A 12,500-nucleotide genomic window follows, 5' to 3' on the forward strand; every position below is an offset into this window, starting at 1 on the left:
TTACCTAAAAGATCAAGGTATCTCCAGTGGAAAGATTTAACCGCCATGGATATATAAGCTTTTGTTTCAGTTGAAATGGGGTTAGTTTACAAACTTACCATTGAAAGTTGTCTGAGTAAAAGTAGCTTCATATTAGATACTCCTGGTTTCAGAAAAGTATTTGCAAGGGACAGGTATCAGATTGATGGTGTAGTATCACTCATAGAGATATCTATATTATTTGGTATATATTTTGAAGTATATTTTTACACAGAATGTACAAGAAATGTTGTAAATATGGAACATGAATACTTCATACAATGATAGTATAGTAAAAGGATTACATGTGCCACTAACAAAGATTTCAAAATCCACCGAATTAAAAAAATATATATATTTGCTTTTTGCACTTTTTGATCATTTTTTACACATGATGTGCTACTTTCAAGGTAAAATGAAGTTCAGTCCTAAAAGTATATGGCTTAAGTATGCAGTAATTTTTTTTTTATTAAACTGGAAACATTTTCACATGTACACTTAGCTGGGAATGAGAGTCAAAATATATTCCGCAGCGAAAGGGTTAAATAAGCTTTCGAGCAAGAGGGGGCATGGACAGATAAAACACACAACTTGCTAAAAAAAATGAATGTATCCTTCTTAACAATCTTCTTGCCAAAAATTCCACCACTTGACTTTCAAGTTGCTTACTAAATTTTTTGAGTTTTTACCCGCATTTAATGAAAGGGGCCTGTTGAATTCGATCTAACAGAAATATTTGACAGTAGAACTTTATACACTCAGGAGAATATTTAAGCGCTCTGAAATACCGGTATAAAGATTTTGTAGATTAGTATGTCAGGAGATTTAGTGACTTAGATAAAGTAAGATACTGAAAATTTAATCTCAGACTCCTATCTTGTAGAGTTAGGCCTTGGTTAGAAAACAGCTCTTTACGTAGTTGTTATTTTAAAAGAAGAAGAAAGAGATATTGGTATAAAACTTTATAAATACATTCTTTTGATGAATCTTAATACAAATCAAATTTAATTTTGTGGCAAGGGAAAGGGTGGTGTTTATGAGAAGCTTGGTGAAGAAACTTGAATTGGAATTCTTGAAAATAATCTTTTAATGTGTGTTGAATAAGGAGATTTAATACCTGGGCAGGGTAGCGTTTGATCCTGAAGAATGTTGCAATAACTAGATGCTGATAAGTGATAAAGGTAGACCATGAGTTACCTACTAGTAAGGTAAATTATCCTTAATTGGACTACGATCGGTAAGTATTGCAAGAAATATAAAATAAGGATCACTGTTCTTGTTTGTTTCTTGGTTTTACTGTGAGAAACGGTTTTCTCTTGAATGTCTTATTATTCTTTTTAAAAATCATAGTCACCTTAAAGTTAATATCTCATAAACTTCCATTATTATTATTTCCAGTCCCATTCCTCGTATCTTTATTATTATGAGCGTCAGTATTTCATGGAATGTTACTTGACTACATAATTTTTAAACCATTTCAGGCATGCTGTTCTCTCTCTCTCTCTCTCTCTCTCTCTCTCTCTCTCTCTCTCTCTCTCTCTCTCTCTTTCTGTGTATGTGTGTGTGTGTCTTCTGGTGCATTTATTTGTAGATTTGTGGTCTCAGTATTTTCAAGTCAATTTTGCATCACCAATCTAACTTTTCGTGTTTAATATAATTACTTTTAAAGTTTTCTTTCCTATAATTACATCCGTTTATGCAATTTCCATTATGCTTTTAATTCTGCTTTGTGCTTGAAATATCAAAGACATTTAAATCATCAAGACCTTGGACGTGACTGTTTGAAAATAAGCGTGAAACCTATCATCGAGTCATTACAAGACGCGTCATTCTGAGTAACATTCAGATGGCTTACTCATTCATTTTATTCGTACAGCATCCCTGAAATCGAGGCCTGGTAGATAGTTTCTTTCGAAATATGAAATGACACATAATTTTGTTCAAATCTCGTTCTTCCTATAAGGGTGTTGGCAATGATTTTACCTTCATTGGAGTTGTGCAAACATCTCTGGAATTTTTTTAGGCTTCCATAAAATTTAATGAGACTGACTTATTTTGGAAAATAATTTACATCAAAATGAAACAAATAGTTTTGGTTATCAGTTTGTGTGTGTGTGTGTGTGTGTGTGTAGAAAGAGAGAGAGAGAGAGGATGTAAATATTTCTTTTAATATGAAACAAAATTTTTATTATTAACCATTTTCTGAGTGACAGAACGCCGATTGTAAAACCTCTCTCGAAGGTTATAAAATATTTTCAGTAATAATTTAAAGAGAGACGGAGAGATAAGATATTTCTTGTTTATGCAATAAATTTGTCGAGAGAGAAAGTGAAGGAGAAATATTCTTGTAGAGAATGTTAATTATTTTTGTCATTAACAGTTTGCGGAACGTTAGAAAGAGAGAAATTATCTTTTCCGAATATTTTTTGGTTGTTCACTATTATTTGATGATGAAAATGAGAGAGAGAGAGAGAGAGTTAAATTAAGTATACCTTAGTTTAACCAGACCACGGAGCTGATTAACAGCTCTCCTAGGGCTGGCCCGAAGGATTAGATTTATTTTACGTGGCTAAGAACCAATTGGTTCCCTAGCAACGGGACCTACAGCTTATTGTGGAATCCGAACCACATTATAACGAGAAATGAATTTCTATCGCCAGAAATAAATTCCTCTAATTCTTCATTGGCCGGCCGGAGAATCGAACGCGGGACCAGCAGAGTGCTAACCGAGAACGATACCCACCCGTCAAATGAGGAACTGAGAGAGAGAGAGAGGGGGGGGCGAGTGTTAACGCTTGTTAATGATAGAGTTTATGCTTGTTAACGAGAGAGAGAGAGAGAGAGAGAGAATTAACGTTTTTTAAACAACGCATCCGCATTATTTCAATTAGCAGCTATTTAATTAATAAAAAAAAGTTATGTGTTTGCTAGGAGGATACCTTCCGGGCGAACGTCACAAGGATTTAAACTTGCCCTTGGCGGACGGGATTTCCATCCTGCAGCCTCCGGGTGTCCCTTTGGTATTGTGTGGTCCTCAGAGCATGAAATCCTCAGTGATGTAAATCATTTGCGTCAGTTTTCCACTTCATTTACCGGGAGCTACGAGGTTTATAAGGCGTGAAATCACATTGTGTTGGTTTGTCTTTTTTTTTTTTTTTTTTTTTTACGTTTTTATGTTTCATTTTTATAAAATTTTATTTGTTCATGGCTTCATGTTTCATGCGCTTGTGTGCTTTAGCGCTGTTTTTGTAAATGGATCATTCATCATAGTTAACCCTCTCTCTCTCTCTCTCTCTCTCTCTCTCTCTCTCTCTCTCTCTCTCTCTCTCTCTCTCTCTCTCTCTCTCTCTCTCTTCGCACACGCACACACACACACTTCCATAAGTTTTGGTGTACTTCGCGAAAGCAGTCTAGTAATTCTAAATTGGCATTGCTAATTAGTCATTGTTTTATGAACCTTTCAAGTTTCCTAAAATTCAATAGTTTTAGAAAAACTCAAGAGACAAAAATATATGATGAAAACAAATTTGCCCAGAAGCATATTTTAATCTAGAAAACAGAGAGAGAGAGAGAGAGAGAGAGAGAGAGAGAGAGAGAGAGAGAGAGAGAGATTTTCTGCATGTTGTTTATAATGTTTCTTTTTCCTTTTCTTTGCAGGTACGTATTGCCAAGGCCTTTTGAGTCCGTACTTAAAATGAAGCTTTTATTTATTTGGGATCATCTTCCTCGTAAGTACACTGAACACTCGTCTTTGCTTTCCTGTTCTTTGCAAAATGTTTCGTTAGCGACGATGTATCGTATGTTTGAATCAGGGATGTTAACTGAGGTTTATTTTTCATGGCTGATGTTTCGCTGATTCCTTTACCGAAAAATAACCTTTTGAATCCGTGTGTTCGTATTCCTAGTTGAAGAGTTGTCTCATACTTTATTTGCAGTTGTTTACAGTTAGCAGTATGCTAATTGGAATCTTGGACGTTGGTTCTGACGTAAAATTTTTACCGAATATTCGATATTTGCAACTTTATTATCTGGTTCTAAGTATTTATGTGGAGAATTGCTCTCTCTCTCTCTCTCTCTCTCTCTCTCTCTCTCTCTCTCTCTCTCTCTCTCTCTCTCTCTCTTTGTAAAATTTCTGCTATTGCTGTATCTGCCTGTCGAGGAATTTTTGGCCCATAGTTCGAATTGAGTTCTGGTTGAATTTATCAAATCGAAATTAATATTTCATAATCTTGTTGGGGTAATTTCTCACCGTCCGCTTCTAGGATGTTTTGTTAGATAGGCTCGTTGTTTTGCACTCACTGTCATTTATTCATGCTCACTAATGATAGTTATTTCTCTGCTCAGGACTAGTGATTATGTTATCACCTTCGCTGAATTGTACGTTTGTGCTACGTTGACTGATGGTCATATCAGGCCTAGGGTTATTTTCCAGTTCAGGTTTTCTTCTATGTAAGTAGAGGTCTTCATCAACTACAATGCTGTGACCTTGTTTCGTTGGCCTAAAATTGATGCGAATTTCTGTTCTGTTTTTTCTTTTTCTTCCCTGAAAGAATGGTAATGAATTGTTTTATATATATTAATTAATTTCTTACTCACTGAAAAAGTGCTTCAGCCTTTATGCATACGTAAAGAACACCATTTCAAAATGCAGCTGTTATATCATAGAGGGAAAATTGACATTATAAATCCTGTTATTGTAACTGTTGTTGTAACTATCCCATCAAAAGTAAAGGCAGTATCTGAGTAAATTTACAATTGTTTCGTATTTATGATATATCGAATACTTAATGTTGCTTCGCCTGCTCATGTTTAAAATATAACATGTACTTCATTGCGGGAAGGCTATCAGTGTTGCAGACAGAAAAAATAAATATATTAATATACATTCTGATTTACATTTTGGTACGTTTTCTAGTAGCAGTTGTACTAGCAGCCAAAAGCCTTTCTAGAAAAAAGAGAAAGGTTGTCTTATCAAATATAATTGAGCATTTTTTTCACTATTTTCTTCTAACGTAACAGACTAATTGTTATGCAAAGGGAACAGCGACTAGCAATCGCTCCAGCATCTTATACAAATACAATAAAGCGATTTCAGTTCTTGGAACTGAATTTCATTAGGGCGAAACCTCTCAGATCTGATTAACCTGTGATTGTAGGTCTTGGTCTCACTTGTTCTCTCTAGAAGACAGTTATTAATAAGACTTCTGTTGTTGTATAGGCATTGGCTGTCAAGTAGCCTTGTCTTAACTATGTACTTCGGTGTGTAATAGGTGCGTGTGCCAGATGCTAGAGATGTTTGCCATTAATGAAAGTAGTTTAAATTTACCTGATTGTTTATATGTATGCATGATAATGAGCTTTATTGGTTTATATACAGTGAATGCTTGTCGCTATATGCTAAATATTGTTTTATAAGTATTAATTCCAATGTTAATGAACAGATTAGGATCTTCCTGTATATTCTGTTAAAGTAGTAGTACTGATGGTATTATTATTGGTATTTTTCTTTTCAGTATCATTATCATTGTTGTGGGTTCGTTATATGCATACATTTTTTAGATCAAGGAAAATCACCATGCACTTGGCTATCCATCTTCCACAGAATAAAGTACGTATTTGTGAAAGAAACAAAGAACAGGGGAAAAAGGCTACCACCTGGAGCCATCTCCTTATGGGGTAAGAAAAAATAATATTATATATATATATATATATATATATATATATATATATATATATATATATATATATATATATATATATATAATACACACAGTTCAATTCTGAATAATAAAATCTTTAGAGTGTAGTCAGTGGTCATAAAAACTGTCAACAAACCTTTTGTTCCAATTTCCACAAAAATGATATGCAAGTATCGTGACGCCATTTTCCATTTATATACTCTCGCATATGTGTGCTTGTCTGACTATTATTCTGCCTCTGAATAATCGCTGTGGTGTACACATTGTGCCATGTGTTTCATGTTACTGTCACGGGTAAGTTCTTCAAATCAGAGTGGTCGACCCCAACCTCGATGTATTCTCAAATTACTTTCGATGATGGTTCAGACGACCCATTAGCATAACCGTGGTTGACATTTCAATGAAAGGTTTTTTGTGTCCTTACGTTGAATACACCCACACGCTCTCCCTCCATATAGTAGCAGACGCGTATATTGTGGCATGTGCTTCATGTTAACGTCACACGGAAGTCTTCATAAATCACCGGCGGTCCGCCCTAGCCTTGATAAATTCTCAAATCATCTTCAGTGAATATTCAGATGAGGAATTATTATAATTTCGATTGTGGTTTCGATAGGAGCCCTGTTTCCTAGTCTCCATAATGTTTTTCTTGGTTTATGGTGTTTTGTCACCCATAAGTATAATATTCCTCTCTCTCTCTCTCTCTCTCTCTCTCTCTCTCTCTCTCTCTCTCTCTCTCTCTCTCTCTCTCTCTCTCTCTATATATATATATATATATATATATATATATATATATATATATATATATATATATATGTGTGTGTGTGTGTGTGTGTGTGTGTGTGTGTGTGTGTGTGTGTGTATTTGTTTAGATATTTGTCATGTGAAACTACTTTTAAAGTTATTTATTTATTTATTTTTTAGTTTCTTTTTTTAATTTATTACAGCGTCAGTAACGTATAGGTGCAGTGACGCTAGTTTTAGTAGCTACAATCTCTCTCTCTCTCTCTCTCTCTCTCTCTCTCTCTCTCTCTCTCTCTCTCTCTCTCTCTCTCTCTAGTTCAGGTTTCCAGTAATTACTGGCCCATCTCCATGCTTCTTTTTTTCTGTAGTGTCACAAAAAACATGGTTTTAATGCGTAGTAAGGCACCATAAACTTAGACGTTTACTTCCTGAAGGTTAATAATTACTTGCATGAGAGACACTTTGTTACCTGTAATTCCTTCTTAGGTCTAAGAAAATTATTGTGTTATATTTCATTTTAGTTCTGCATGCGTTTCAATTAATTACCCATGAGACACTGCTCTGATTTGTAAACTTCCCTTTTAGATGCCCGAGGAAATGTACTCGATCTTGTTAGTAGATTTTAATATGAAGAGCAGCAGGGGGGTTATTGATTGTTTTATGGTGAGCCCAGTCCTGTCCTGTCTGGTGTTTTTGACAGTATCAGCAGGAAATCTTGATTGTGTTTCATCTTGATAATAAACAAGATCTTTGCTCATGAATATGAAGTAGTGTAGTGTGCAAAGATTTAAGGCCTGTATTACGCTGTTCAAGAGAAACGTTGGCTTTCATCAGGGATATGAAGATTTCGAAGAGGTGTGACCGTAGGCTCAAAAACACCAGGCAGGCAGGACAGGGCTGGGCTCACCATAAAACAGGAGTCATGACTGGATTGCGACTGAGGAATTGAAGTGATGTATTAAGAGGCTGAAAAAAAAAAGACTGAGAACGTTTTATCAGCTGAATCAGGTGACGCAAGTCTTACAGCAGGTATTCGTTTGTCCCAGATAGTAAATGGATCAGCTACTGATCTTGATTGCGGTATAGGGCAGCTGCGTAAAGTGAAGCAGTTAAAATTTTGAGGCTTCATAAGCAATGTATATTAAAATTAAGGTGTTATTGGGTAGACAGGGTTGCACCGTGCATCAACCCATCATTTACTTTGTGTGTGTCAACTCGAGCATTTCGGAGCATTTTCATGACACGTAATTCTGCTAGACAACAGTGTCTTGTTCGTAAGGTTTCCTAAATACCGAGAGATGTCGATATTAATAATGGCACTACTACATGTCGTGAATTCTACACTATTTTTATTTTATTGTAGGGAACGTCCACCACCTTCCCTTACTACTTTAAGCAGTCATTCATATACAACTGAGTTACCGAGGTCTAGAATCGAGACTACAGTCTACCCCAAAGCCAAATCAAAGTCCTCCAAAGGAAGGCATCGTGCTTACCCCATACAAATGGGAAAAACAAGCACGCTAAAATCAGAAGAAGAAGAATCGTGATAAAGCAGGTATTTCATTTTTAAGTTGAGGGCTAAGAATACCGTTTTGTCGAGCTAACTTGGCAAAAATTAACATGAAAAGCATGCGAAGTACGCAGTTTTTCTGCAATCGATTAGCGTATAATTCTTATATTCCTACACTGACAAATATTCCGTGACATACGACACTTTTACGTTGGCAAATATCCCGTGACAAAACATACAATTCTGACGACAGTTACGCGTCAAATTAAAATCACAGCTTTGCAAAATGTAAGTTTACAATTATTTCATCTTGTATGAACGAGTTCTCGTATTTTTATTCCTTGCAACCCCAGTTCCGCATGGAATTCCGCCTTGCCCCATTTCGTAAGTTCGCTCAACGCGTTTGCCGGGAAGACGCGAAGCCCGGCTAGCTCAGTCGGTAGAGCACGAGACTCTTAATCTCGGGGTCGTGGGTTCGAGCCCCACGTTGGGCGGATATGCTTTTGTGTCTTTATTAGGCGTACTCTGCATCCTCTGCCTTCACTGGTCATTTGAACTATGCGTGTTGCTGTTTTGACGTAACGGCTATGATGATAAACAATTATTTTCGATTCCTGGCATGTCCTAAGTGAGGCTAATAGTCTTTAAGCTGATTTTTATTTCTAGATTTTCATTTCTTTATTATGTCACTAGCAAGTTTGTTATTATGTTATATAATATAATATACTCTCATATATATATATATATATATATATATATATATATATATATATATGTGTGTGTGTGTGTGTGTGTGTGTGTGTGTACGTATGTATCTTTATTTTTATCTGATATTTCTTGAGAACATGCTGTTTTAAACCTTCATTAGGATTACGTGGCTTTATCTTTTTCTGTATTAAATGCATGCTCCTTATGAATACTAATGACAATAATTCATTGCCGTGCAATAGAATCGTCACTGTCTACAGAACAGATGTTATTCTCTCTCTCTCTCTCTCTCTCTCTCTCTCTCTCTCTCTCTCTCTCTCTCTCTCTCTCTCTCTCTCATTAGTATAAATGCAGAGGATAATCATCAATTACAGCTACAGTAAGAATCCATTATCTCAACTTCCTTAATGTTTCCTAGGATTACAAGTACCGAAGACCTCTAAATCACTCAATCTAAGGACTAAGAATAGACCATGTATAATTTGCGTATTACTTCGTATTTGGAGCTTGAACGAGGATCTTGCAACGGATTTAAGTCTCATTTGTTTTAATTAAGTCAAATCACCGTTTATTATAAGGCTCACGGCCCTCGAATGATTCACCCTAAATGAGTTTAGCGTAAAAAACTTTTGTATTTTTTCGTATGGAGGTGTATTTATCGTAAATGGGGCGCCATTATGTATAATTTTCTTCTTATTATCCTATCGTTCGTTTAAATTTTCAAGGGTGGAGCAGCTATAGGGCTGGTGAAGCCAAGTGTTTAGTGGATGAAAGGTGGTATGAAATACTGCGCCATTTTTGTCAGCATGCTGAAATATCACGAGCATACTGCTGTCATAAACCGACGAAGATCAAATTGTTTGTCTCTTTTTAGCCAAGACCTCAGTGTAAAATTATGGTATTTTAAACCTCTCCATCCACAGTACAATAAAAGAACTTCCATTGCAACTTTAAAAGGAAGTGTTGCAACATCCCAGTCACTGAGTAATTTTTTTATTTGTCCGGGTTCTCTTTTTAAGTTTTCCTCAAGCGATTTTTTGTCCTCCCTCCCTCGCGTCGTCTTTCTGATTAAAGTATTATGTTTTTGCCAGTCTTGATAAAAAAATGTGTTAAGAGAATTTTTTGTGCATGGGATAATTATATGGTTAGTTACTCCCTTATCTTTCCTACACTCCTTCCTTCCTTCAGAGTTCTCTCATATTACCTCATTTTGGTTGACACGAAAAGTTAATTATACAGCGTCTGTATACCACGATTGACTTACCTCACTGCCTTAATATCTTTATTAAGCCTTTTGCATTGTGTACTTAATTTTTAAATCTTATTATTTTCCATCTGGTATTTGATTCAGTGCAGGATGCTATTCGAAAGTTTTCATTCCGCCTTCGCTGTTTTTCCAGTGCAGTAGTTTTTTAAAAGTTATCTCTTCGCATTTTATAAGATCGTTCGTGATGTACAAATTTACCATTCAGGAAATATCGCCTCGTTTTCAGCTATAAATTTTCATCTTCTCGCTTTCTTTCCCCACCGTCAATTTTCTTATTACTTTTCATGTCTTTCGCAACATCATCATCATCATTTTTCTTCCTGTCGTACTTGAGGCATGTCCATCTCTAGGAAGCACCGACTTCCTTAGACGCTTCACGTTAAGTCGCGGAATTTTTCTTTCCTCACGAATAATAATGCCTTTTTTTTTTTTTTTTTTTTTTTTTTTTTTACGGAAACCTTGTCATCACTGGGTGTACTTAACTACGATGGACAGCTCTTTGAAACAAGCCATCACGGCAGTATATGTTTTTGAACGGGTTCATTTTGGATAGACCCTTTTTGTTGATTGATTTACGTTATAGAGGTCTCTTGGTCTGACAGCAGTGAAATTAGCTATTGTCAGTGAGTAAACCTATTGTAAAAGTATGCTGTTGTGGCAATATCATAGATTGCCGTTGGCGATTTGTTTGCTTTAAAGGACATCATGACATGACACCGGCACAGATTGCTGGTATTGATTGACTTACTTTACAAATACTCTGGTGTCACGAGAACTTACTTTCTGTTGTTGATTAATCTTTTGTCGTTGATTAATTTGTTTCACAAACATCGTGGCATCACAACAAACGCCGCCTTGAGGTAAATGTAACAGCGAGTCTGGGTAAACATTATATGACGTGGATCAATTTATGTAACTGAAATTCTGGCGTCCCTGCAGGAAAGGTCATCATGGAAGAAATATTTATGTTTGCGAGATTGCAAAAAAATGTTGTTGGCGTGACGTATGATCTACAGTGAGCATAAATTATGATTTCTTACCTGAGTATTTAGAAACATTCTCTGCAAGGCTGTTTGGTTGTTTTTCCCCACCAATCGTGTCGTCACTAGGAAAACATAGGCGGGAATTATGAACTGAAGAGTAAGACCAGTTGGAAATTACTTTTATCATCTTGAACTGAAAATTGCTCAACTTTCCCCCCTTCTTTTGCTTTCTCTGTCGTCTTTATGAGACATGCTTGTCAGGTGAAGCATGTCTGCCTCCGCATTATGAAGATGGCTGATTTTTTCATTAAATTTTAATTATTAATTGTTTATTTTTTATATAACTGACGTTTGTGTATACATGGAGATACAGACGGTAATTCTGTCTGAAAAGAGTGTTTGAGACATTTATAAGTATTAATCTTGTTGATTTGTTACGGTTTCGTTTTGGTACCTCTGTATATCAGTGGGTTAGAGAAATATTTATTTTCGGAAGTTTTTGCTGTTATAATAACGTGGCGTACTTCATAATTTTTTGCATTGTGATCGATACGATGCTCTAGAATAGTTAAACTATGCTACTGATTCAAATTTCCTGGCTCTAATTGGTTCGCCCGACGGTTTTGTTCCATTAGAGCAGTAAAAATTGCAGTTGGATGAACAGTTTTACAAGGTTACTATCATATATATATATATATATATATATATATATATATATATATATATATATATATATATATATATATATATATATATATATATATATATATATGTGTGTGTGTGTGTGTGTGTGTGTGAGTGTGAGTGTGTGTATTATATATATATATGTATATATATATATATATATATATATATATATATATATATATATATATATTTATATATATATACATATATATATATATATATATACTTTATCTAATCAACATACTTTATCTAATCAACAGTTTCTCGACGTAAGATTAGGTTTTAGGTAAAGGAACAGTTCATAGCGTTAGGAACTGAAAATCTACTGATACAGATATGTGTGTGTATGTATGTATGTATGTATGTATGTATATATGTATTTATGTATGTACGTGCGTATGTGTACGTATAATTCCCTTTCCGGTGTCAGTTTCTGCCATCCGTACTTCTTCACGAATATATCTTATTATTGCCTCTTCGCCTTTCTTTTATATTAGCAAAATTCAGGTCACTGTTCTTTCTTTCACTTTTGCCGCCTCCCTTCTTTCATTTTTTCTTTTTCTCTCTTTAATCTTTTTCTTTAGCAGCGGAGTAGACAAGGATATCAAATTCCCGTTCTCAAATTTCTCCAAAAAGAAAACTACTTCCTTCAGAGTAGATCAAAGTCCTTATTTAACTCTATTTTTAGATCCTTTCTAGTTAAAGACTTTAACAACGTCCATTCCGTTGACCTTTCTGTAAACGAATTTGGTATGATTTCTCTTCTGAGAAGAAATACATACTATTCTTTTATTCCTGACGTTAAGGATTTTTTCTCTGTCTTTTCAGTCGGCTGGTTTTGGGAAGAGGTGCGATTCATAGCATGTTTCCATTTGTTTGTT

The 12,500-nt window shown here is 35.2% G+C and overlaps 1 protein-coding gene and 1 non-coding gene across 3 annotated transcripts in view; both read left to right on the top strand.

The window, feature by feature from the left end:
• Positions 1–12,500, top strand: part of LOC136847412 (uncharacterized) — a 654,742-nt gene that overhangs the window by 387,811 nt on the left and 254,431 nt on the right. The gene's annotated exons all lie outside the window — the stretch shown is intronic.
• On the top strand, positions 8,396–8,468 carry TRNAK-CUU (transfer RNA lysine (anticodon CUU)). The gene has a single exon. It is a non-coding gene; the product is annotated as a tRNA-Lys (tRNA).

This window comes from Macrobrachium rosenbergii, chromosome 16 (genome assembly GCF_040412425.1).
Source record: "Macrobrachium rosenbergii isolate ZJJX-2024 chromosome 16, ASM4041242v1, whole genome shotgun sequence".
Lineage (NCBI taxonomy): Eukaryota > Metazoa > Arthropoda > Malacostraca > Decapoda > Palaemonidae > Macrobrachium > Macrobrachium rosenbergii.